The 26,086-nt window shown below is 39.9% G+C and overlaps 1 pseudogene; it reads left to right on the top strand.

Annotated features, from left to right (window-relative positions):
* The first annotated feature begins 2,534 nt into the window (after positions 1-2,534).
* LOC134208899 (small ribosomal subunit protein uS12-like) lies at positions 2,535-8,942 on the top strand (annotated as a pseudogene).
* The last annotated feature ends 17,144 nt before the right edge of the window (positions 8,943-26,086 follow it).

The following is a 26,086-nucleotide window of genomic DNA, read 5'->3' as shown; positions in this document are numbered from 1 at the left end:
GGAGATGATGCCTTATTTGAATGAACGAGTTGGCCCGGTATAAGGCAGACAGAGGAGATGATGTCTTCTTCAAATGGACGGGTTTGCCCGATATAAGGTACACGAGGAAATTATGCTTTGTTTGAATGAACGCGTTTGCACGGTATAAGGCAGACATAGGAGATGATGCCTACTTTTAATGAACGTGCTTATATCTCGATAAGGCACACAGAGGAAATACTGTATTTTTAAAAGTAACGTCTGATCGATAGAAAGCAAAACGAGATGATGCCTTCTTTAAGTTAACGCAACTTCCCGAAGACAAACAAGATCTCCCTTAGTCTCACTCTCATACACAAACCCACTTACTCACTTCCTCTGTCTCACTAATTATTACTCATTCACCAACTCTCATTCATTCACCCACTCTTACTTACTTAACTACTTTTACTCACTGTTGGGGAATCAACGAAAGCAAACGCAGAGTTTTGTAAACGATTAGCTACAAACTAAAAGTAAACAATTCTTTTATTGGAATCCACAAAATTAAGGGTTTTAACTCACGATTTCAGTGCGCTTTTGTAGTTTTATCGATGTTCCCAACAATGCGAAACTTCGTACACTATGCCTACAAGCTATATAGCAGGGAGATTTATCAAATTAGTCAATATTCATCGAATTAGTTAATATAAGGCTAATGCTCACTTTCTTAAGTAACTATGATAAATTAATTCAATGATTTGGATTGGCAATTGGTTATGTTTGCTGTCTAGCAATAATCGGGTATTTGCTGATACCTAAAAGTGCAACAGTAAATTATGACTACATTTTTCATTTAGAGAATAAGCTTCGGAAAATGCACCTACATAGATCTAGCACAAAGCACAATAATTTTGCAAGATAACTTCTAAACAGCACATCGAGTGTTTCTCATATAAACCACGATATTTGTACTTTCAAGCATGTACCATATTTTGCTTTTTCCCGTTGACGTTTTCCGTGTCATTCTCCCGTTATGTTATGTTATGTTATGTTATGTTATGTTCGCTCCTCCTGTTTCGCTCCACAATTCGCCCGGCGAGGTTGCCAGATTCGCAACACTCACTAATCCACTTTTACTCACTCATTTACTCTCAATCATTCACTCTCTCTTTCTCGCTCACTCTTACTCACTCACTCTTACTCGATTACTCTTACTCGATTACTCTTACTCGCTCGCTCACTAACTCTTACTCGCTCACTCACTCACTTAATCACTCACTCTTACTCACCCATTCACCCCCTCGTCGATTCAGAGATTTAGACCACGCTTCATCCAGAATCCTTTGCTTTTACTACAGCGACCAAGGAACAACTTCTACCTTGTTGCCCTAGTAGCCATGCTGACGTGGACCGCAATTGCCTTCAACTCTCTGTATTGTGCATGAAAACGTGCTGCATAATCTCCCCCTGCCATTCAGGAACCTTGAAGAGTGCCATACGAAGTGGAACGGGATCTTCCGGAGTAAGAATACTTAGTTCCATACTGCATTGAAACAATTTCAATTCCAATTATTGTTCATTCATATGAATTATGAATAAACTTTTGTTGAGTAACATTTTTTTCATTGAAATGAAGTAAACTTGAAATAATGACTAATTCGGGGTACTGGCTCATTCGGGGTAGTGACTCATTCGGGGTTGTGGCGTTCGGGGTAGTGGCCTTCGGGGTAATGGCATTATGGGTAATGGAATTATGGGTAGTGTCGTAGAGTCAATGTGTATCTAAGGAAATTCCTTCAAACTTAGTCGTCTGAGGACTGATTTTTCTTTGAGGAAAACTGTAGTCGTTTGGGAATCTGTGCAGCGCTTAGAAGTTAAAAGCTTTGCCTAAAACTAAACGTGAACGTATTTCTCGGAGGAATAAAAAGAATATCTTTTTCTCGCGTGATCTCCGCTTCCATCCAGCGCAAACAAAATCGTTACACGATAGTTAGTTGAACTTTTGAATCGCTCCACTTCCCTCGGCAGTCATCTTCCTCCATTAACACACCGAGCGCACGCTATTTATTTGCCTTCACTCATCGCACACAAATATCTTACCGCGCCCGTTTACCCTCGAACCACGAAGACCAAACGGAGCGGCCCTGTGCCAATTTAAGCCTCAAAACTAAACACACGCCAGTTTAGGTTCGTTCACGGTAACTATTTCACTTCCTACTCCATTCCGGTGATGATATTTCCCGAGCACATCCACACCAAACTTTGAGGTTTTCTGACTGGGGGCTTCGTTGGATGCATCTTTGTACATACAAAGGCAGCTCTCTCTATCTCTTGGGCTGCATGTTTCGACCCTCGCGCACTGCTGTAGTTCAACTGTGTAGCAGGTTCTGTTTGAATGTAATTCGGTTTGAAGGCCCGTTCGGTGCGGCTGGTGAGGTTGTTGGATTTTTCGGAATTTCTACTGCAGTCAGTGCGAAGGCCAAGTCCTGGCGGGTGTTAGCCGATGAACATCGTCCTAATCATGAGAAAATGGTCAAACGGTAGGTGGCTGCACGGGTGCAGTGCAGAGGTAAATGAGCGTGAATGGGTGCGATACGGTGCTGATGATGATGGTAGGAAACGCGTACGTTTGTACTCGACCAGGTGGAAATGCTCTCTTTACGCTTTTGATGTTGGCAAACTTTTAGTGGGTTTAATTAAAATATTTAAAATTCACACGAAACGCTTGGGAGCACGCAGGCTGTGCGTTGGCGATGGCGTTGGATGATGAATGGTCGGTTCGGGGTGCGGATGCAATTTGCTCAAATGCAGTCGCGGTTTCTGCTATAGCTGTAATACCTTCCTGTGCGGGTACATGTAGCTAGGAATTAGTTAAGAGCGTAGATGGAATAAGGGATGGGGTATTATAATTTTCGGTGTATTATTTAATTCTTCAATTTTAAACATTCGTATCTCTACTGAATTTCTGTATGAATTTCTGAAACTAATAACTATCTCTTAGATAGAAATAAAACAGTTCTTGTAATATAGAAAATAATTTTGAGCATTTAATTACAATGTCTTCACTTGTCATATTAGTACTATCCCATTTAATCTCAGCACCTGCCACGTCCGTAAATGCTGCGGAGATCAGTTAAAAAATTCAAATACTTGTGCAACCTCTCATATGTGTCACAGGAGGTTTTGTGGCTACTTAACATTGAAGATAAGGCAGTACGAAACATGTGGTAGAAAGTGAAAACAAGAAAAATGTTTCCTTCCAGTTGTACATGTTCATGAAAAAATATATCCTAGTTTCGTTTTTGCGCTATTGCTTTGATCCTTTGGATACCTTGCGACAATCATCTGGCAGCTTTATGACCAAATAGTACATCAATAAACTTACCAGGAAATACTTTTTTCGTTCCCCTTCTCAGCTGTACTTATAAACAACATTGTGGGTTTTCACTGGTTGAAGAATAAATCATTTCCGTCTACCGTTCTGAATCAAAAATTGATATTTTGCAAGAACTGATCCGAGCCCACCGAGTTTTTTGAATACAAAATTCTGATTAATCCACCTAAAGGTATGAGAGCCTTTGTCGAGCGATTCAGATGGTTACTATTAAATTCTTTCTTGTTTACATGGTTTCTCTCAAATTTTCTGTTTTACTATCACTTGCATCTAGAGAATCGTGTTTGTTTTGATCGGACGCTCGGTAATGTAGGCAGGAATATCTCGCAGCATGATCTCAAACTTATAAACCAAATTTACCGGCTGATATTCAAGCTTAAAAAAATAATATCGACTGGGCCTTCCGAACACTTCAATCCGGGTGTAAGACTTTCCCCGATGGCGAACAGACGAACAGAGTATCGGTCCCCAAATAATCAGACATTTAATAGAATACAAATCGTACTTAAATTCTTCAAGGTTAGCTTCTTCCGTTACGTAGTGCAGGAGCCTTACGACTATTTGTCCTAACCTACATGATTACATTGGCTGTTACTTCTTTAAATACAATATCATTCTTAGGCGCAATCCAGAATTCCGAGCAGAAATGGGTCAATTTTTAAAGATCGGATCTTCTCGACGACGTCAATTAAGAATTTTCCAGATTAAAAAGTATCAACACCCATTTAATCACATTTTGCTGTTAGTTTTCAAATTTGTGCTGTACTTTTGTTTTATTTCATTTGTATGGATTTGATAATCGAAATAACGGGAGAAATCTGAATCTATTATTTAAACTCAAAAGTAGAAGGGATTTGTTTCAATTTAAGTTCGGAAAACTTTGGAATTTATTCGAAAACTAGTAATAACTGACCAACTTAGGACACAAGTGACTTATCGGAAATCCTGCCGCATGGCAGGCCAATGTTTTCTTGCGCACTCATGAGAATATGAACCTATCAGATTTTTGGTATAGCTTTGTATTCTAACGTCTTTGAACATGAAACATTCATGTGATTTCAACCAAAAAGACAATTTATTAGCGACGAACCCCTCTCTCACCAGTTTTTGGTCAAATATAATCGGAATTCCCTCAATCAATAAACTATAGCCAGTTCACTTGTCATGAGACGAGTTTGTACAATCGCATTGAATTCCACCACTTAATTGTATCTTGACAGATACGTATTTCGACCTCAACAGTAAGGCCGTCTTCAGTGTCTCGTACTTGACTCGACTTAGTCAAGTCAAGTCGAGTCAAGTACGAGACACTGAAGACGGCCTTACTGTTGAGGTCGAAATACGTATTTGTCAAGATACAATTAAGTGGTGGAATTCAATGCGATTGTACAAACTCGTCTTATGACAAGTGAAGACATTCCAGTAAAAAGCTCAAAATAATTTTCTTAACAATATAGCCAGTTACCAGTCAATTGCTGAGGTCGTGAACTCGTGCGGTACATAAGCAGCCCGAATACGATTTTAATGTCAACTAATAAAATCAAGGGTTTCTTCTTCTTCTTCTTCTTCTTATTCAATGACTCTACATTCCAACCGGTTACCGGTTTTCAGTTGGCCTGCTTTTCAACTAAGTATTCAATTTAGCATTTCCTCCCTTATTAATTGAAAGCTTTTCTTTGCCCGCCATTGCATGAGGATGAGGGACTCACGTAAAAGAATAACAATCATTAACAACAGGCTGTCAAATTGCACTGCCGTGTCGTGTCGCATCGCACGTCGCGTTTACTCTGACTTGCCCGTTAGCCACCTTGGGTGGCCGAGAAGGGGAATCCTCCTTGGCAATTAGATCTGAGAATTTATCCAATAATAGACAACTAAATCTCATACGGTTTAGCCGCAGAATCCTGATGGCTAGTCGGCCCAATGTTCAAACTAGCTCCTACAAACAAGGAGATAGTCGAGGGTTCTCACGCAGGTAACTGCATTCAATACCTCTCCACGACAGTCTTGCTACAGCACACGGACGTCTGATATTCACAAAATAATGCAGTATTGCTGCTTTTTTAAATGATATTTTCTCATTGATTTTACCTGTTTTTTTTTCATTTTATTCACATTCGTGTTTGCCAGGATGCCAGGTTGGATACGCTCAAGGTTCCGCCCAACGTAAAAGGTGGTTTATTTTTGCCATTTTTCAGAGACCTTTTTTCTTTTCTTATTGGCATTACATCCCCCACTGGGACATTGCCGCCTCGCTGTTTAGTATTCATTCAGCACTTCCACAGCTATTAACCGCAAGGTTTCTAAGCCAAGTTACCATTTTTGCATTCGTATATTATGAGGCTAACACGATGATACTTTTATGCCCAGGGAAGTCGAGACAATTTACAATCAGTAAATTGCCTAGACCGGCACCGGGAATCGAACCTAGCCACCCTCAGCATGGTCTAGCTTTATAGCCGCGCATCTTACCGCTAGGCTAAGGAGAGCCCTCCTTTTTTAAGCTAAATTATATTCATAAGACACGACGAGCTCGTAGCTCTTGATTGCATCTTTGGAACAGAAGGTCGAAAGACAAAAAGGTCGACGAATAAAAGGTCGACGATACTAAGAGTGGAGGAATAAAAAAGTCGAAGTATCAAAAGATCGAAGGTAAAAAGGTCGAAGGGACGATATTTCGAAAGGAACAATGGGTTAAATGTACAAAAGGTCGAATTTTAAAAGGGAATTATATGAGAAATTTTGAAATCTTAAATTCTTTACATATGAATGATAATAAAATTTGGTAATTATTCCGAAAAAATTTAATAAATTGTCATGATCATTCATGTAGGGATGCATCATCTTATGGAGTCTTATTTTATCACCTAGAGGCATTGTTGTTACTGTTTTCTTCAGTTAACAAGATCCTCAGAATTCTCCCGGGTTATTGAAAATGAATATATTGAGTTAATTAGATTTTAAGCATGCTCAATGTCGGACAAATGTCGAACTAGTCGATATTGGGCAAAGGTTTTGTCAAATCAGAACTGATGTCGGGTTGATTTCAGGTCTAATTCAGCCAATGTCAAGTGAAGCATTGGTATTGTAGTTCCAAATGTGTATCAGACTATTTTTAAATTAATCCTGAAGGAAATTTCTGTAGGAGCTCCCGATAGAATTTCTGAAGGATTTTGTGGAGCAGTTCGTATACGAATTTCCAAAAGAGTTCTAGAAAGAAGTTCCGAACCAATTCTTTAAAATAAAACACGTTTGAATCCATGGAGGAATCTAAAAAACCTGAAGAAGTAATTTCTGGAGAAATATTTTGAAGGAATTCCTAAAATATTTCGGAATATTTCCATAAGAAGTTCCTGAACGCATTTTTACACCAATTCCTAAAGGATTTTAGGTAGAAGTTCCAAATAGAATTTCCGTACAAATTTTTAGGTTTTTCCAGGAGTTCCTTCAGGAACTCCTACCAGAACTCCTTCTTAAATTATTCCATCTGGAAATTCTTCAGGAATTCCATCAAAAATAGTCACAGGTAGTAGTCTTTTCAAAAAATTTACCATTATTTATTCTACAATTCCTCCTAAAATTCCTTTGATGATTACTCCAGGAATAGCTTCCAGTATTACCTTCGACATTTTTTCCAGGAGTTCCTTCAAAATTCCCCTTAGACACCAGCTCAATATTTTCACATCGATTTATTTCTTTGATTTCTTTTAGAAAAATCCTAAGGCCTCTGAAAAATAGATTTTTTAAATTGTTCTAGAAAGTATTTCACAGAATTCAAAGAAACTCCTGAGGGAATTTCTGAATGAATTCCTGAAGGATTTTCAAAAGGAACTCCTGAAGGAACTTCCGACATTCTTAGTTTTCTACGAGATTTCCTTCAGATAGATTCCGAACACTTGCTTTTTAATGGCCATTTTGGTTTTATTCGTGTAATCCTCTCCGTAGGATCTTGAATTCATTTGTAATCTTGATCCTCGGAACTGAAAACCGATGGAATTTTTGTTTAGGGTGCCAAAACTTGATAACGAACAAGTTTGTGCGATCTGTCCACAAAAAAAGCTGGATACTGATAGCTGCGCTAGTAGTAGTAGTAGTAGTAGTAGTAGTAGTAGTAGTAGTAGTAGTAGTAGTAGTAGTAGTAGTAGTAGTAGTAGTAGTAGTAGTAGTAGTAGTAGTAGTAGTAGTAGTAGTAGTAGTAGTAGTAGTAGTAGTAGTAGTAGTAGTAGTAGTAGTAGTAGTAGTAGTAGTAGTAGTAGTAGTAGTAGTAGTAGTAGTAGTAGTAGTAGTAGTAGTAGTAGTAGTAGTAGTAGTAGTAGTAGTAGTAGTAGTAGTAGTAGTAGTAGTAGTAGTAGTAGTAGTAGTAGTAGTAGTAGTGGTAGTAGTAGTAGTAGTAGTAGTAGTAGTAGTAGTAGTAGTAGTAGTAGTAGTAGTAGTAGTAGTAGTAGTAGTAGTAGTAGTAGTAGTAGTAGTAGTAGTAGTAGTAGTAGTAGTAGTAGTAGTAGTAGTAGTAGTAGTAGTAGTAGTAGTAGTAGTAGTAGTAGTAGTAGTAGTAGTAGTAGTAGTAGTAGTAGTACGTTCCGCGTAAAAAATACGAGTAAAAATTACTTCACTGAAAACCGATTTTTTGCGTGTTTTACGTGTTTTCGAAAACTGCGTTAAAAACGACTTTCTTTCAAAAATTGTTTTTTTGCGATTTTCACGCAATTTTTCGACCTGTTTCAAATATGGTGCATGCTCCTTGTGGTACATAGAATAGAATGTGTACAGCAGCGGTTCTCAACCTGGGGTACATGTACCCCTGGGGGTACCTCGGACAAGAATGCGTAATGGCGGGTGTATTACAATTCCAAAGAAAAATTACTGATGAAGTTTGAATAGTTTGATATTCTAAAACTTTGCATTGTACACAATATGCATGGCGATCAGTAAATCAAAGCATAGTAACAAAAGATCAAAAAAAGAAAACGTCTTATGAATAGAGTTTTAAAATCTACAATGTAATCTACCTGATTGAGACAAAATGTTAAATAATATGTTAAGAATATGCTTTTGAACTACAATCTAGAATCTTAAGATTAGAAAACCTCGAAGTTTAGTAGCTTCATTGCAAGAGTCTTGAAATGCTCCTTCTATGTATATCGGAAGCCTTCTTCTAAGTAGCTCGTAAGCCTCCTTCCAAGAGGACTTTTTCTATTCAAGTGTTCGTTCGGTTCAGACGCCTTTACACGGTATCGGTAAACCACGTGGAATCCGTACCGCTCGGAAGCACATCCGTCACCGCCGTGGCCAGCGATGGGCCGACAAGGAATACACGAAGGCTTATATGAACACCCGCAAACTCGTTCGCCAGAGCCTTTCACGCCAAGGGAATCGTGCTCGGAAAGGTTGGTGTCGAAGGCAAGCAGCCGAACTTTGTCATCCGTAAATGTGTCCGACTACAGGTCATCAAGAACGGCAAGAAAATTACCGCATTCGTACCACGGCGCCCGTCGGTGATATTCCGGGAGTTCACTTCAAGGTAGAGTAGATGGCCAACGTTTCGCTGCTGGCCCAGTACAAGGAGAAGAATGAACGTTCACGATCGTAAAAGAGGAAAATACAAATCCGCTGGAGAAATTCTCAGATTCGCTTTGGATTATATTACTTTAGAATATAGTGTTTTAAGTAATGTGTCTGTAAAAAAGTGAAGAAAAATCCAAATACAGTTTTATGTGATGATTAGAACCACCGAAAAAAAAGATTCCAAAGCAATCTTCCAAGAGCCTTTTTTCAAAAGAATCCGAAGCCCCTTTTAATAAGGCTTCGTAGGGTTAAAAGGCTGAAAACCTTTTTTTTAAGACGCTCAGAGGCCTCCTTTTAAGAAGCTCGGTGACCTACTTTCAAGTGTCTCAAAAGCCTTCTTTCAAGAGGCTTGGAAACCTCCTTTCGAGAGGCTCGAGAACTCGTTCAAAAAGGCTTGGAAGCCTCCTTTTAAGAGGCTGAAATGCGTTTTTTCAAGACGCTCAGAATCCTTTTCGAGAGGCTTGGAATCCTCCTCCTAAGAGGATCGGAAGCCTCTCTTCGTATTTCAAGAGGCTGAGAAGCATCATTCAAGAGGCCGAAATGCGTCTTTCTAAGACGTTCAAAAGCCTTCCTTACACGAAGCTCGGAAGTCTCTTTACACGAGGCTCGGAAGCCTACTCTTAAGATGATCAAAAGCCTCCCTCCAAAAAGCTTGGAATTCGTCTTTGAAGGCTGAGAAGCGTTCTTTCAAAAGGCAAAAAGAGGCCTGCATTTAGGAGGTTCGGGAGCCTCCTTGAAAAAGGCTCGGAAGCCTCCTTTCCAAAGGGTCGGAAGCCTCCTTGAAAAACGCTTCTTTTCAAGAGACTCGGGAGATCGTTTCAAAAGGCTTTGGAGCCCCCTTTCCAAATGCTGAGAAACAACTTTTCAAGAGGCTGAAATGCGTCCTTTCAAGACGCTCAGAAGCCTCCTTTTAAAAGACTCGGAAGTTTCCTTTCAAGAGGCTAGAAAGCCTCCTCAGAAGCCGCCTTTCGGGAGGCTTGGAAGCTTCCTTTTACAAAGCTGAGGAACGCCCTTTCAAGAAGCTTAAAGCGTCAGATTCTTTCTTTAAACTGGCTAGAAATTCTTTTTAGGAGGCTTGAAAGCCTCCTTTCTTTGGGCTGAGTAGCGTTATATCTAGATGTTCAGAAGCCACCTTTTACGAGGCTTGGAAGCCTCATTTCGAAAAGACTATCGGAAGGCTCCAAAAGTCCGCAAAGTCATGTAAACATAATTTGAATTGGAAAGTTTCACGGAAATGAAAATTTCAGACTAGCTCTCCGGTCCGCCTTTGTAATTACATCGAAAAAATAGGGGGTACCTTAACAAATGCAAAAGTTCGAAGGGGTACCTTCCCAGAAAAAGGTTGAGAACCGCTGGTGTACAGGGTGTTAAAAAAGTTCGAATATAAATGTTTGATCATTCTGTATGTTTGTCCCATATACATATTCTGTTTTAATATTGATGTCAGTCTTAGCTGCAAATATACCCTAACGAATGTGTGTGGTGTTGAAATTCTTGTCATTGAATTTTCGAACAAACTGGATAACAGGGGTTCTGTTCACAATATGGAGGATGGTCTCATTTAATCACTTGATTTAATTGCTCGATTCTACCACGTATTAGCAACAGCCAGTCGTAGAGATTGCATCGTCTATCAACTTCCCATCTATACTGCATCACCGAATGTGCCACCAATTGTGGTTTTCCATGAAGACTTAATTGCTATTATGACTGAGCGGGAAAGAGCAAATAAAAAAAAGAGAAATTTTGAATTGCGAAATGAAGATATTAGTTGAAGATAAAAATAGATGAAAACAGCTAACGAAGATGTGATGAGACTAATCGTCAGCACAAAGGACTAGATGGCAAATAGTTGAAATGAGCGGCCTAAAGTATTAGGCGTCAATAAGGAGAAGAGCTTGATGCAATAAAAGGTCTGGGAGATGAAGAACTTCTTTATTCAAGAGGACAGAATTGGTAGCAACCTGCGTACTGTGCGACATCAGCTCAATTCCGGCGAATTCCGGGTGCGAATTTCGATGCGTTTGTTCCGAATTCATCGGACCAAAATTAAGCCATTAGCCTTAATTAAAACACTTTAATAAAGTTAAAAAAAATTAGCCTTAATTTTAAACCGCCATCTTGAATTTCAAAATGGCATCAACAATCGATTTTCTAATTCTGTTTATCAATCTCAATTGATAGTCACCCATATAGCATGGTTTCATTGTTGAGATCACCACGAAAGTGCTACAAACATGAATTTTAGTCCGCCATCTTGAATTTGAAAATGACGTCAAAAATCGATTTTCGAATTCTGTTCATCAATGGTTTCATTGATAAGATCACCACAAAACTGTTTCATACTTGAGTTTTGGTCCGCCATATTGGATTCCGAAATGGCGTCAGAAATCGTTTTTTGAATTCTATTCATCGATTTCGATTGATAGACACCCATATTGCCTCGAGATATACAAATGATCTTTAAAACCATCATTCTTCCAAAAAATATTCTAAGTGTTTTCCCTTGAAAAAGACTTTTAATATTTTTTGAAAACCGTCTAAAATTTTTCTGTTTTCTGACCTTTTAGAAAAAAACGTAAAGCGTAAAAAAAAACTGTTTGGAAAATCCGCCTAAAAAACGCGTAAATCTTAAAATCCGCGTAACAAAAGTCGCGTAAAAAGCGACCCCAGTGTGTTCCATTTTTAGAGAACTTCCATTGAGTTCACCATAAATGTACAATTCGTGGTATGAAAAGCTTTAAGAATAAGGTGGTCTAGTGGCTAGCGCTTCTGCTTTATAAGCCGGAGGTCGTCAGATCAATTCCAGGCTCGTCGCTTTCCTACTTTGCATTTATATCATAGTTCATTCTGTGTTTCACGTTCTTCCAAAACGATTCCTACTGCTATAGCCTCCCACACTAACAATTCAAAAACCTCCCGTGACACCTATGAGAGGTCGTAGAGCTCTCTGCATCTTTCTTAAGTAGGTGCGCCCGACTAACCATCCTCCCCCTTCCTCAGCATTCGCAAGGACGTGGCCAGGACAGATCTGGACTATTGGAGGGTGCATTGCTTCCATTAGTCCTAAATCAATATTTATCTGTGGACTGTGGTAATGGATGGAAGTAATGCTACTCTCATACAATAGTCCAGGCTTGTCACCCCACAAATTCTGAAAATTTTAGTCGTTCTTTTTATTTTTGTAAATAATACCGCAAACAAAAATTAATTTTGATGAAATAACCGCCTGTTGCTAATCACTGAGTACATATCTAGGACTTTGTTAGCCTTTTGGACAAGAAAGAACCATTCACGTATTTTGAACAAACTGATTCATACTTGTGAAAAAAATTAAAAAAAAAAAGATTTTTTTTCGGATTGTGTCACATTTCCTGTTTTATCACCTCAAAATTTACCAGGGGTGTGATAAAATTGGGATATTACTGTATATCTCCACAATCAATAACCGGGACAAGTACTTTGTACGACTGCGTACCTACTTAGAGTGTTTAATTTGAAATAACTTATCCTATCTTAATTATTTTCTCACCATCCAACAAATTACTGGCTTATCCCTTACTGGCTTCGCTTATGCGCAGAGGCTTGGTTACGCCCGGATCGTACTTTTGAATATTGTTGTTCGAATGGGGAAAAACTTTAATACCTACTTTTCCCGCTTTCGTGCGGCCCCCTCCCTTCACGCACCCCAGGGAGTACACATTTCGTGCAGGCTGGCAAATTGATTTAAAATACTATCGTGTGACTTGTGGCCCTGCTCTTCCGTTTGCACATATGCAGCTTGGAACGTGCCAATGCATATGCTTCGTAAACACCGCCCGTCCATGAGCTTGGTGACGATTCGATGTTGGTCTCTGGATCTGGGTCCGGGTCTGCTGCAAATGGTAGATTGTTTGCATTGTGAGCATTTGTTTACCCAGAAGTAAAGGGGCTACCCAAGGAACGCAAGGAGAAACACAGTCGTTTGTCGAAAGTTTTATGACAAATGGTTAGTTTTATTTGATGTGAGCACGCGCTATACATGTGCTAAACGAAGCGCTCTGCTCCACCCAACCGACCTCCCCGAAAACTAGCTCTAATTGGCTCGAATTAGTTGATCCAATCTGAATAACAGCACAGTTTTACAACGCCGGCTTCAGCGGGTTTCGAATTAATTGAACGGTTGAAATTATTCATGCTTAACGGGAGCAAGAGAGAAATGATTGGGGCGCGGACCTAAATGTGTCAGCCCATGTCAAAACACGGAATCGCCGTGTACGAAACGAACCACAGGCGAAGCACTGGGAAAAACGCGATCGGGAGCTTTAATTTTGGTATTTTATGTTTCAACCAGCAGAACCCATTGATGAGCAAACTCATAAAACCATCATGAAGCGTAGCGAAGCTCTCCAGTGGTTATCTCGAAGCACGAAGCCATGTTGTGGAGCTTACAGTATGTGTCATTTGAAAAGTTAATTTATTTTAAATTCGTTTATTTTAACAGTACGATATTCATAAAACAGATTTTTCTTCTGTCATAAGACGAGTTTAAACAATCCCATTGAATTCCACCACTTAATTGTATCCTGACAGATACGTATTTCGACCTCAACAGTAAGGCCGTCTTCAGTGTCTCGTACTTGACTCGACTTTTCTTGATAAGATATAGGGTAAATGATATATTTTGGACATGTACATATTTTGGACAAGCCTGAGCGTCTTCGATCAATTTTAGATAATGTGTAGGAAAATTTTTATCGAAAGTATGATCATTGCATACTTTTACCGCAACTCTAGCGGCTCCAGATGAGAATTCACAAATCAACTATTATTTACCTTTAAAATTATCTAAAATGTAAAGCTATCTACCAAAGTGCCTGCTGGACGCCAGTATGCAGGAGAACATGCATTATAGGACTCCTCGTAACATGCACCTGAAACACGTTTAAATTGGTCCAAACGGCAATCTTGAGGTCCTGCGGCCAAAGTTTGATTGTAATTGAGATACTAACATATTCCAATCGCTTAACATGCACTTGAGACGGATGAAAAAGGAGTGACCAAAATGAAGTTATGTTTTTATTCATCAGACATTTATTGGTCACCCCATGTATAGTACATGGAAGAACCATTAATTGCCAACTTTCAGGCTGTTTTCAATGATATCGATAATATTGCGAAACAATGTTAATTTCTGGTTTAATCTATGTCAGTTAAGCAAATAAATGCTTTTAAATGAATGTGGATACGTGTAGGTAAGTCATACCATTGAGATCTGTAGGTGGCCATTTTTAAATTTGGAGAAAATGACTCTGTCCAAAATATATGCATTTTTCATGTCCAAATTATATATTTGATGTCCAAAAAAAAAAATGTTTCAGTTCGCAGTATATCACAGTTTACACCTAGTAAACGTAATTTACTCAAAAATTGAGCAATGGAGACACAAGGCTAATCATAGGTTATGTATATGGATGAACCTAGTGGTTTTCAATTGTTTAATACTATTCAATCTCGATATATTTTCTAATGAATGTCCTGCGCTTGTCCAAGATACATCATTTACCCTAATTGATTCTTTTGGTTAAATCCCTTGAAAAGTAGTTACTATTTACATAAGTAGAGCATGCGATATATGATGTTCTCCAACTAGTTTTTAATAAATATATTATCAATGCACGGGTCATCTCAAAACAGACTAGAACTGAAAGATAATGTCACGTTAATAAAGAAATAAAAAAAAACTGAAAGATAATCCAATTTCAATTTGAAACAACAATCTAACATTACATCCTGAACCTTGCTTTAATCCCTGAAGATAATCCAATTTCCAAAAAAAAAAATAATGTAATCCAAAACAAAAATATTGCTTTAAATCTATGAATCATTTTAATTTGATTCAGTTTGAAATTCCAGACATTCAAGAGAACAAGAACAGAGGGTTTCAATATCTTCTGTTTCTTTTGTCTTATATGAATTGCTCTAAAGCTCTAAAAGCGAAGCTTTTCTATTACATTCGCCTCAAATTCGACCTCTGCTTCTAACCCTCTCAAATGTACTGGAAGTAAATAGCAAAAACAATTGAACATGTACATGATAATGTTAATTTTCGTACTTTAATGGTGCATACTGTGGCTCAACGCAGCACCGCATCCATCATAAAACAAGATGTGTAAAAAAAAGCATGCAACAAACAACGCAAGCTCAGCGCGCCTTTGGCTTGTCTCGGGTTGAGGTTTCTCTTCTTCTTTGGAGTTGAACTCTCCCAGTCTGGCCGAAAAGGTGACGGCAGACCGGGCGTAAGCTTTCTGCTGCAGCCAGTTCGATCGGTTCAGTCCTGCCGGAGAATGGAAAGTGGATCTCCTCGATCCGATCAAGTTGCGCGCGCGCATGCACGGTACGACCATCATCGAAGTTCCGCCGTCTTGGAGAGACTTGCGCTAGTTTAGAGGCGAAGCGGGTTTCGCTCTCTTGTTTATGTTTCGGCATATGCGGTATGTTGCATTTTCGCTCCATGTTGGGAGTCGAAAAACAAGTTTAAAAGCTATCGACTCTCTCGCTGGACAGGAATGGGAATGAATTGGATACTCGTTCCCGTGGAGAAGTTGTAGCCGACCTGGGTCCAAGCTTGGTGAATGGGTTAACGATTTATTATTATATGGCTGTTACTGCATGACCATCAAGGCTAGGGAAGCCAATTTTTCAGCAAGTTGGGGTTGTTCTGATGATTTTATTGTACTAGCTCTTGTTTATTTTCGTTTCAGTATACATTGGATTTTTCTTTTTTTTTCTTGAACAATAAAGATAATGAATAATTTAATGAATTAGTATTAAAATGAATATTCAAGTCATAAGAAGCCTAACAATCAAAATGAGGCTAGTTTAGTCCGGCTGTTACCAATCATCTCATCAACCCTAGCACCATTGGGTCCCGTGACCGTTTACGATCGTACGTTCCGTTTCGATCATCGACTCCCCTTCACAGCCGGTAGCAGCAGCAGCTGCAGTAATGCAAACACACAAAGTAAAGCCGCAAAGTCGCCGTCTTCGCGGTGGCTTCATCGGCCAGGAAAGCAAGCTCCGCAGGCCCACGGAGTTCTCTCTCCGGTTTACTCTCGAGCGCATGCATGCATCACGCTCCCAATTTCCCAGCGAAATCTCCAACCATTTAAGCTATTAGGCCACAGACTGCGATCTCTGGAAGATCCACCCATGGTGGGAACGAACTCTTCTTTCCATCCTATATGTTCGTTGGAATTAACAACAGAAAGTTGTAGCGGTTCCATCATAACGTCATCATTGCATTCTTGATGTGCTTCTTAGAAAATGTTGCATGGGTATCTTATCGCAAGTTCTTTTTATCGTTAAACATCTGTTTAATTTTGAATTTGAAGTTCCTCACGAGGTTGACTTGATTTGACATGATTTACATCAAACGGGTGGATTCTGTAAGTCATCAACAATGTTTAACTCAGAGCAGAAATTTTATGGCGTACGGGAAATATTAACGTCAGTCCTTGAGCACAGACCATTTCGATCTTCAAACCATATTTGAACGAGCTTTTAAAAACTAAAACAAATATATGCATTAAATTACATTAAGTTTTTTTCGTGTCGCTTCTCGCACCGCGTAAAAAAGCGATGTTGAAGAAAACTTACTTATGGATCCTTTACACCTCCGCTGGTGCAAACGGCCGACTTGAAAGATCTCTATCTTGAGCGTTGCCCAGCTATCGCTTTAACCTGTTGCCTGGTTAGATTTCGGTCGACTTCTTTTATTTCTTTATTGAGGCTTCGCCGCCATGAGCCTCTATTCCTGCCTGTGCTGCGATGTCCCGCTGGGTTCCAGTCTAATGCTTGTTTACAGATTTCGTTTCCGCCCCTACGTAGAGTGTGGCCGACCCAGCCCCACTTCCGATCCCGAATTTCTGTTGAGATCCAGTTGTGAGGCCACCAGGCCCGAATTATATACCGCAGGCATCTGTTGATGAACACTTGCAGCCGTTGAGTGTTCTCCACTGATACACATCATGTTTCGCTAGCGTATAACAGCACAGATTTCACGTTAGAGTCGAAAATTCGTATTTTGGTGCGTTCACTTATCTGCCTGTTTTTCCAGATATTTCTTAAACTCGCAAACGTAGTCCTTGCTTTCTTGATCCGTGCGCCTATGTCGATCTTGGTACCGACGTCTAACGCCATTTGGCTACCAAGATATTGGAAGCTTTCAACATTCTCCACTGGTTGCCCGGCTACTGTGAAACTGGAAGCAGTCACCGTGTTTATATCCAACGATTTGGTTTTGTTAAGAATATTATTTTGAGCTTTTTAGTGGAATGTCTTCACTTGTCATAAGACGAGTTAGTACAATCCCATTGAATTCCACCACTTAATTGTATCTTGACAGATACGTATTTCGACCTCAACAGTAAGGCCGTCTTCAGTGTCTCGTACTTGGTCGTAAAGTCGAGTCGAGTCGAGGCCGTCTTCAGTGTCTCGTACTTGGTCGTAAAGTCGAGTCAAGTACGAGACACTGTTACTGTTGAGGTCGAAATACGTATCTGTCAAGATACAATTAAGTGGTGGAATTCAATGGGATTGTACAACCTCGTCTTATGACAAGTGATTTGGTTTTGTTGACGTTGATGACTAAACCTGCCGAGGAGGATCGCTCGGCAAGGTCGTTGAGCTTACTCTGCATATCAGAGCGCCGTTGCGCGAGGAATGCAACGTCATCATCCAATTCGAAGTCGTTTAGGTGCTCCATGCTCCTACCATAACAGCCCGCGGTTTGGTTCACGGTCAATCGCATCTACCAGAATCTCGTCGATTACGATGAGGAACAGTAACGGTGATAGAATACATCCTTGCCTCACACCAGCTACGACCCGGATAGGGTCGGACAGGACCCCATTGTGCAGCACTTTACATGAAAAGGCCTCGTACTGCGCTTCGATGAGGCCGATGATTTTCTCAGGAACCCCCTTGCGTCTCAGGGCGCCCCACATTCATTTTATTTATTTAGTCTACATCTAAACCAAATCGACCACGTTCTAATCGACGGTAAATTCTTCTCCGACATCACGAACGTCCGCACTTACCGCAGTGCGAATATTGAATCCGACCACTACTTCGTTGCAGTATGCCTGCGCTCAAAACTCTCGACGGTGTACAACACGCGTCGAAGTCGGACGCCGCGGCTTAATATTGGGCGGCTACAAGACGGTAGACTAGCCCAAGAATACGCGCAGCAGCTGGAAGTGGCACTCCCAACGGAAGAGCAGCTAGGCGCAGCGTCTCTTGAAGATGGCTGGAGCAGGCATTGAAGATCTGAGTGAGCGCAATGAGCATTGACCTCCCGTGATCATAGTATCCACGATTTGTGAACGAACGTGTCCACTCAACTAGCCTCCCATCATTGATCAGTGATGCTCGTTGCTATGATAAACAATGAGTTGGAAAGATCAGCCGATTGAATCCAAGTGAGCTTGCCCATAACGGCAAATCAAATAAAAGTGATTGGTGCGTAGTTTTCAAAATGTCACGAAAATCGGTTTGCCGCCGAGAAGCGGTTCTAAGAACAGCAACAGTTGAAATCCCAAATCAAGGCACAAAATGTGGAGTTAATAATTGTTCGTATGTACAATGTACTTTCAATACCTCAAACTTTGTTCGCCATTTCAAAGCCCTTCACCCTCGAGAATACAATTTAATGAAGCTCGGAGATCCAGTTCCTGAAGACCACCCACCGGAGAAGAAAAAACGAAGTGATCCAATAGTATCGGTAGCAATTAGCAAAGCTACGTTTATTGGAGCGTTGGTCAAACTGGTGACGATTCACTGTCTCCCTTTCACTTCGATGATGTGGAGTGGGTTTCGGGATATCATAAATCCGATATCCAATGCTCTGGGTGTTGTAGTGAACAGCCACAACATCAGAGATTTTGTGAACAATACAGCTCAAAACATCAAGAAAATTATTCGCTCCGAAGTTTCTGAAAAATTCATTTGCCTGAAGGTTGATGCAGCTTCAAAACTGTACCGGAGCGTTCTCGGTGTGAACTGCCAGTATATGTTGGATGGTAAATTGGAAAAACGCACTCTAGGTACTTATATTTCAATTGATATAAAATTTGGTTCTATAATTGCTTCATTTTTAGGCGTTATTGAGCTTTTTTAGCGGCATACTGGCGAAAATCTTTGCAAAGAAGTGTTCAAGCTCACTACGGAATACGGTATCCAAAAGTCGCAAATCTTTTCCGTAACAGTCGATAATGGAGCGAACATGATCAAGATGATCAAATCGATGAACGAATGTGTATCCAAGGATTTTTTTCATGAAGATGGTGAACTACCTGACGATGAAATTATAAATGAAATGACAGTTGATCCAGACGAACTGGAAGCTATTGATTATGCTACGAACAATCTTATGGAAAACTTAGAGAAAGTTGTTATAGAAAACGGCGCGTTATGTGTGCGATGCGATGCACATACTTTACAACTTGTAGTTAACGAAGTATGTAAAGCTTTCGATGAACCTCTAAAAGGAATCGCTAAACTCGCCAAAAAACTAAGATGTGGCGAATTTAAACGTATTTTCGAAATAACGAAGGGTGTAAAGCTTCCTCATATACCAGTGAAAACTAGGTGGAATACTAATTATGTAATGCTACGGGATTTTCTGGAGCAAAAAGAATTTTTCATCAATCTTGGTTCCCAGTACAAAGAATCAGGTAAATTTCAATTTCAATAGATATACTAAATTCATCTAACAACATATGTTTGCATTGCTTTTTACAGATCTCACTCAATACTGGCATTTCATTGAAAATTGTGTAGAAGCGTTCGAACCAATTTACGAAGCGACAATTATCATCCAGAAAAAAGATTGTTCCCTCAGCGAATTTTATTATCACTGGCAGAAGGCGATTTGCCTTGTTAGCATGTTAGACGATGTCAACGTTTTCAAGCAATCCCTCATGACATCGTTTGAGAAACGTGACAAGATTCTGCTGGAAAGCCATGCTTTACGAGCTGCATTATATCTAGATCCAAGATTTAATTACGCTGGGTCGAAAATTTTTACACCCGCTGAGAAAGAACAAATTGTGGTAGGAAAATGACCCCATGGGGAGCACCTCCCCTTCTCTTCCACAACATAAATAATTTGATAACATTGCACCCAAATGCTTTCAAGATTTGCACATTCGGTTGTAATACGTCCGAGTAAAATAAAAGTTGTGACGATAATAGGAGGGGGGGTGTTCTTTCAAAACCCATCTCTCCTCATATTTTATCACATATTTACCATTTTCATTGGAAAATCCATATACTTTCAGGATTTTTTAGTACAACTCTCCTCTCGCATCAGTCGGAATGATAGTGTAGAAAACGTTGATAGATCTGCAGAAAACTCCCAGTTCACTACTGAAAATAAAAAGTTAAGCCTGCGCGATTTTCTTGACAAGAAATATGGCCCGAGCGCAGTGAAGTCGCCGATAAATAGTACCATAGAAAACAAAATACGTGATGTGCAATTCACGCCTCAACAAGACCCGGACGATGAGCATTTCGATGTGCGTCAATACTGGATGATAGCAAAGTATGAGAATCCCTTGTTGTGGAAAATTGCAGATACTATTCTGGCAATTCCGGCAATACAATCGTTTGAAAGAGATTTTAGTTTTTTCAATTTGATATTAACGAAACAGAGGAGTCAACTATCATCCAAACACATGGAAAACGTCATGCAAGTACGAACCAATTCGGAATTGATTAATAGTGCACTGAAACTTGCGTTCGAAGATCCATAACTTTTTTCGTTGTGTTATTATATGTCTAAGAACTACCTACAATACCTAATATCATAAATACCGACAAGCAAAATAAAAATATTTCTGAAATACAAAGAATCTAAGATAAATTTATTTACTCAAATCAGTGCTAATAATCCAATTGCTATTAGCATCAGTATATCTACCGTAACTATGGTAAAATTCCCAACAGTGGACCCCCTAGTAGCGGAATTTCGCTCTTCCTGTATTAAATTCGGATGATATCTAATATCAAATTCTGCATCTCTCATTCACGATACATACATTAAACACTTAAATACACGACGTTATTCGTTGAAATTAACTTTTCAAAGTTTGACTGAATTTGCCATAAAGTAGACCCCCTAGGGGTCCGTAATAGGAAATTGCTTCCCTATAGTCGACACTTCAACGGATTTTCATGTTCCGTTTCGGGATTTCATAGAAAAATATTTATATTATGTTGTAATAATGCAAATATGGCTGTAGGGTCTACTATAGGTCATTATACCCTAGGGTGTGTAAAGATAATGTTGATTTACATAGTAGTTTCTTGTTGAAAGGCGATCGACTCAGTGTCACCTTCATACCTAAGTACCACTGGATTGTTACGTAATTACTGGGTAGGATTTTCCTGGAGCAGCCATGATAAATTTTATTTCGCAACATGCTCGTAAACATTTCCACTCAGCTTAACCGAAATAGCTTTTTCAAAATGCTTCGATTTATTTTGAGGTTTCCCTAATGACGAATTTCGTTGAAAATTAAACCTACATCTTTATACATTATAGAGTGTACTTTAATAATTGCTTGTTTATGTGTTTCTATGCACGCTTTATTTTGTTTCTATACTGGCTCGTATCCCGCAACAGGGAATTGTGGGAGCAAATTCATATTCGAAAAACAAAAGCCGATTGATATATTTCATTCTAAACTGATATTCTATATGGATGCAGTATCATCGATAACTTTATATAAATAAAAAGTTGAATCCGTATTTCGTGAATTGTTTGATTCAGAAAGGAAGCCTTAATCACTCTGATCAATATTATCAATCATGCAGAAAACCATGAGCAAGCAAAATCCCATTTGGTATAAATGCTCTTTATTAATGATTACAATTTATTCAAAACCTGAAAACCGTATTTCCCGTACACTTTCAGAATTGTTCACTTCATTTCCGTAGGTGATTTTCTTCACTCAGCAAGTTTTGGATAATGAGCGATGATGATCAAATAGTTTCTGGGCGATGAATGTCATTATTCAGTGAGTCAGATTGCTCAACGCCTACCATTCTATTGATCATCAAATAAACCTAAAATGGACCGATTTTTACTCACGAACTGATTTTTTTCAATGCCTGGGCTGGAGAGACGCTGCGCCTATGGCTCGATCCGCCATTGGTAGCACCGCAACCGCTGCACTTGGCACGGTGCCCCGAATCAGAGAAACGACTGGTATGACGGCGAATGTGAGAAGTTAGTAGAAGAGAAGAATGCAGCATGGGCGAGATTGCTGCAACACCGCACGAGGGCGAACGAGGCACCATATAAACAGGCGCGGAACAGACAAAACTCGATTTTCCGGAGGAAAAAGCGTCAGCAGGAAGATCGAGACCGTGAAGAGACGGAGCAACTGTACCGTGCTAATAACACACGAAAGTTCTATGAGAAGTTAAACCGTTCACGTAAGGGCCACGTGCCACAGCCTGATATGTGTAAGGACATAAACGGGAACCTTTTTACGAACGAGCGTGAGGTGATCCAAAGGTGGCGGCAGCACTACGAAGAGCACCTGAATGGCGATGTGGCAGACGAAGATGGCGGTATGGTGATGGACCTGGGGGAACGCGCGCAGGACATAATTTTACCTTTGGAATTGAAAGGGTGTTTTTCGACTGGATGGGATGTACTGTTCGGAGGATGGCTTTCTCAGTCTGAAGTATCAAAACGATGGTTTAGTTACTTGCCCGACGTTTCGGTCGATGGGTTATGGCCTTTTTCAAGGGTCGCTAAAACATGTAATTACATTTAACATATAACATGAATACATATAACATAAAACATAAATGTTGAACTCACTATAGTCTATCGTCTATCGTAAATTATTGTTAACCACGTTCGATCAGTGGTAGATAGGGTGCTTTTCATGCTTGCCTGAATATTGAGTTAATTTGTGATTACAATTTGAAATGTGTGGTAAATTATGTAACTTATTAAAAAAAAAAAAAAAATACAAAAAAAAAAAAAAAAAAATTACAAATAGTAAGTTACATAATTTACCACACATTTCAAATTGTAATCACAAATTAACTCAATATTCAGGCAAGCATGAAAAGCACCCTATCTACCACTGATCGAACGTGGTTAACAATAATTTACGATAGACGATAGACTATAGTGAGTACAACATTTATGTTTTATGTTATATGTATTCATTAGGGCAGTTCACATTTTAAAAATGTTCGAAATTTCCAACTCCCATATGTCCATTAACATCATTTTGATAATATAGGAGTCCTGGCAAAATTTCAGGCAATTCGGTGGCCATTTAGGGGTGGCGCGAAGTCAATTTATGTTTATATGGAAATTTGTATGGGAAAAACTTAAAATTTATTCAAGTCTCCCTACAACTGTCAAATCGTGATGAACTCAAATAAACATCCCCAACCTCCATTTTTGGGATCTATTTGAGCTCAATCAGTGGGTAACTCATTAATTTTGATTTATATTTCCACTGCTACGTTGAGGCTAATTACACCATTTTAGCCATTTATCCCATATTCACACTGTCAATAGAACCATCCAATCCACTCATAACTAATGTGTTATCCGGAGGTCTCATTTATATAGATTCCAAAAAGGGAGGTTGGGGATGTTTACTTGAATTCATCACGATTTGACAGTTGTAGGGAGACTTGAATAAATTTTAAGTTTTTCCCATACAAATTTCCATATAAACATAAATTGACTTCGCGCCACCCCTAAATGGCCACCGAATTGCCTGGCATTTTGCCAGGACTCCTATATTATCAAAATGATGCTAATAGACATATGGGAGTTGGAATTTTCGAACATTTTTGAAATTTGAACTGCCCTAGTATTCATGTTATATGTTAAATGTAATTACATGTTTTAGCGACCCTTGAAAAAGGCCACAACCCATCGGCCGAAACGTCGGGCAAGTAACTAAACCATCGTTTTGATACTTCAGACTGAGAAAGCCATCCTCCGAACAGCATAATTTAACCGGCTCCAGATCTCCAAGAAATCCAGGAGGAGATTGGCCGGCTGAAGAACAACAAAGCCCCTGGGGTTGACCAACTACCAGGAGAGCTATTTAAACACGGTGGTGAGGCACTGGCTAGAGCGCTGCATTGGGTCATTACCAAGATTTGGGAGGAGGAAGTTTTGCCGCAGGAGTGGATGGAAGGTGTCGTGTGTCCCATCTACAAAAAGGGCGATAAGCTGGATTGTAGCAACTTCCGCGCCATCACATTGCTGAACGCCGCCTACAAGGTACAAATTTTATGCAGTACCAGGCGGGTTTTATGGGCGAACGCTCCACAACGGACCAGGTGTTCGCCATTCGCCAAGTACTGCAGAAATACCGCGAATACAACGTGCCCACACATCATCTATTCATCGACTTCAAAGCCGCATATGATACAATCGATCGGGACTAGCAATGGCAGCTAATGCACGAACACGGATTTCCGGATAAACTGACACGGTTGATCAAAGCGACGATGGATCGGGTTATGTGCCTAGTTCGAGTTTCAGGGGCATTCTCGTGTCCCTTCGAAACCCGCAGAGGGTTACGGCAAGGTGATGGTCTTTCGTGTTTGCTATTCAACATCGCTTTGGAAGGTGTAATACGAAGAGCAGGGATTAACACGAGTTGTACAATTTTCAATAAGTCCGTCCAGCTATTTGGCTTCGCCGACGACATAGATATTATGGCACGTAACTTTGAGAAGATGGAGGAAGCCTACATCAGACTGAAAAAGGAAGCCAAGCGGATCGGACTAGTCATCAACACGTCGAAGACGAAGTACATGATATGAAGAGGTTCAAGAGAAGACAATGTGAGCCACCCACCGCGAGTTTGCATCGGTGGTGACGAAATCGAGGTGGTAGAAGAATTTGTGTACTTGTTCTCACTGATGACTGCCGGAAAAGATACCAGCAGAGGAATGCAGAGACGCATAGTGGCTGGAAATCATACGTACTTTGGACTCCGCAAGACGCTCCGATCGAATAGAGTTCGCCGCCGTACCAAATTGACAATCTGCAAAACGCTCATTAGACCTTTACGGACACGAGACCTGGACGATGCTCGTGGAGGACCAACGCGCACTTGGAGTTTTCGAAAGGAAAGTGTTGCGTACCATCTATGGTGGGGTGCAGATGGCGTACGTGGAGGAAGCGAATGATTTACCAGTTGCATCAGCTGTTGGGAGAACCATCCATCGTTCACACCGCCAAAATCGGAAGACTGGGCCGGTGGGCCAGGCACGTAGCCAGAATGTCGGACAGTAATCCGGTGAAAATGGCTCTCTACAATGATCCGACGGGAACAAGAAGGCGAGGTGCACAGCGGGCAAGGTGGATCGATCAGGTGGAGGACGATTTGCGGACCCTCCGCAGACTGCGTGGTTGGCGAAGTGCAGCCATGGACCAAGCTGAATGGAGAAGACTTTTATGTTTCATCCCAGTTTTCATGATCGTTTAAAATCCTATTTTTTCCAATCTCAGCATGCATGATTGATGCCGCGATTCAATCTTCGAAATCAATCTTTAGAATAGTGTTTTAGGTACACAATTTAGTGTAAAAATAAACTGAATATGCATAGAAATGGTTGATGTGTTTTGGATAAATAGTACAGTCGAGATAATGTAGACGAAAAGATTCTGTATCCGCCGAATTTCATCGATGAATGTAGAGCTGCACAATCTGATAAAACTTTATATATAACAAACTAACAGTGAAAAGGGAATCACTTTAAAAAGGATTAGTTGAAGCATAAACACAATTTTCAATTAGTGACCGGTAGATACTGTGTCAGTTGTTAGGAGAGCGTGATTTATTGGCATTATTTTGTTGTAGTTTTTGACGTTAACTAAGAGCTGATCTCTCAGGCATTTTTTCGCTTCTCATCATCCAAGAAAATGTCATAAATATAGTAAGCCTTTATCGAGCGTGAGAAGCTGGATAAAATAAAACCTAAGCAAAACTTTTATGTAACATGTGTTGGTCATCATTCTGTGATAAATTCCAGTACTTTTTCGCAAAGATTTCAACTTCGAAAAAAATCTCCAAATTGCCCACGGAGAAGACTTGCTTGTTTCCAATTTCAAATTTTCTTTACTTT

This window comes from Armigeres subalbatus, chromosome 2 (assembly GCF_024139115.2).
Source record: "Armigeres subalbatus isolate Guangzhou_Male chromosome 2, GZ_Asu_2, whole genome shotgun sequence".
In the NCBI taxonomy this organism is placed as follows: Eukaryota; Metazoa; Arthropoda; class Insecta; order Diptera; family Culicidae; genus Armigeres; species Armigeres subalbatus.
This window is presented reverse-complemented; position numbering and strand designations above follow the sequence as displayed.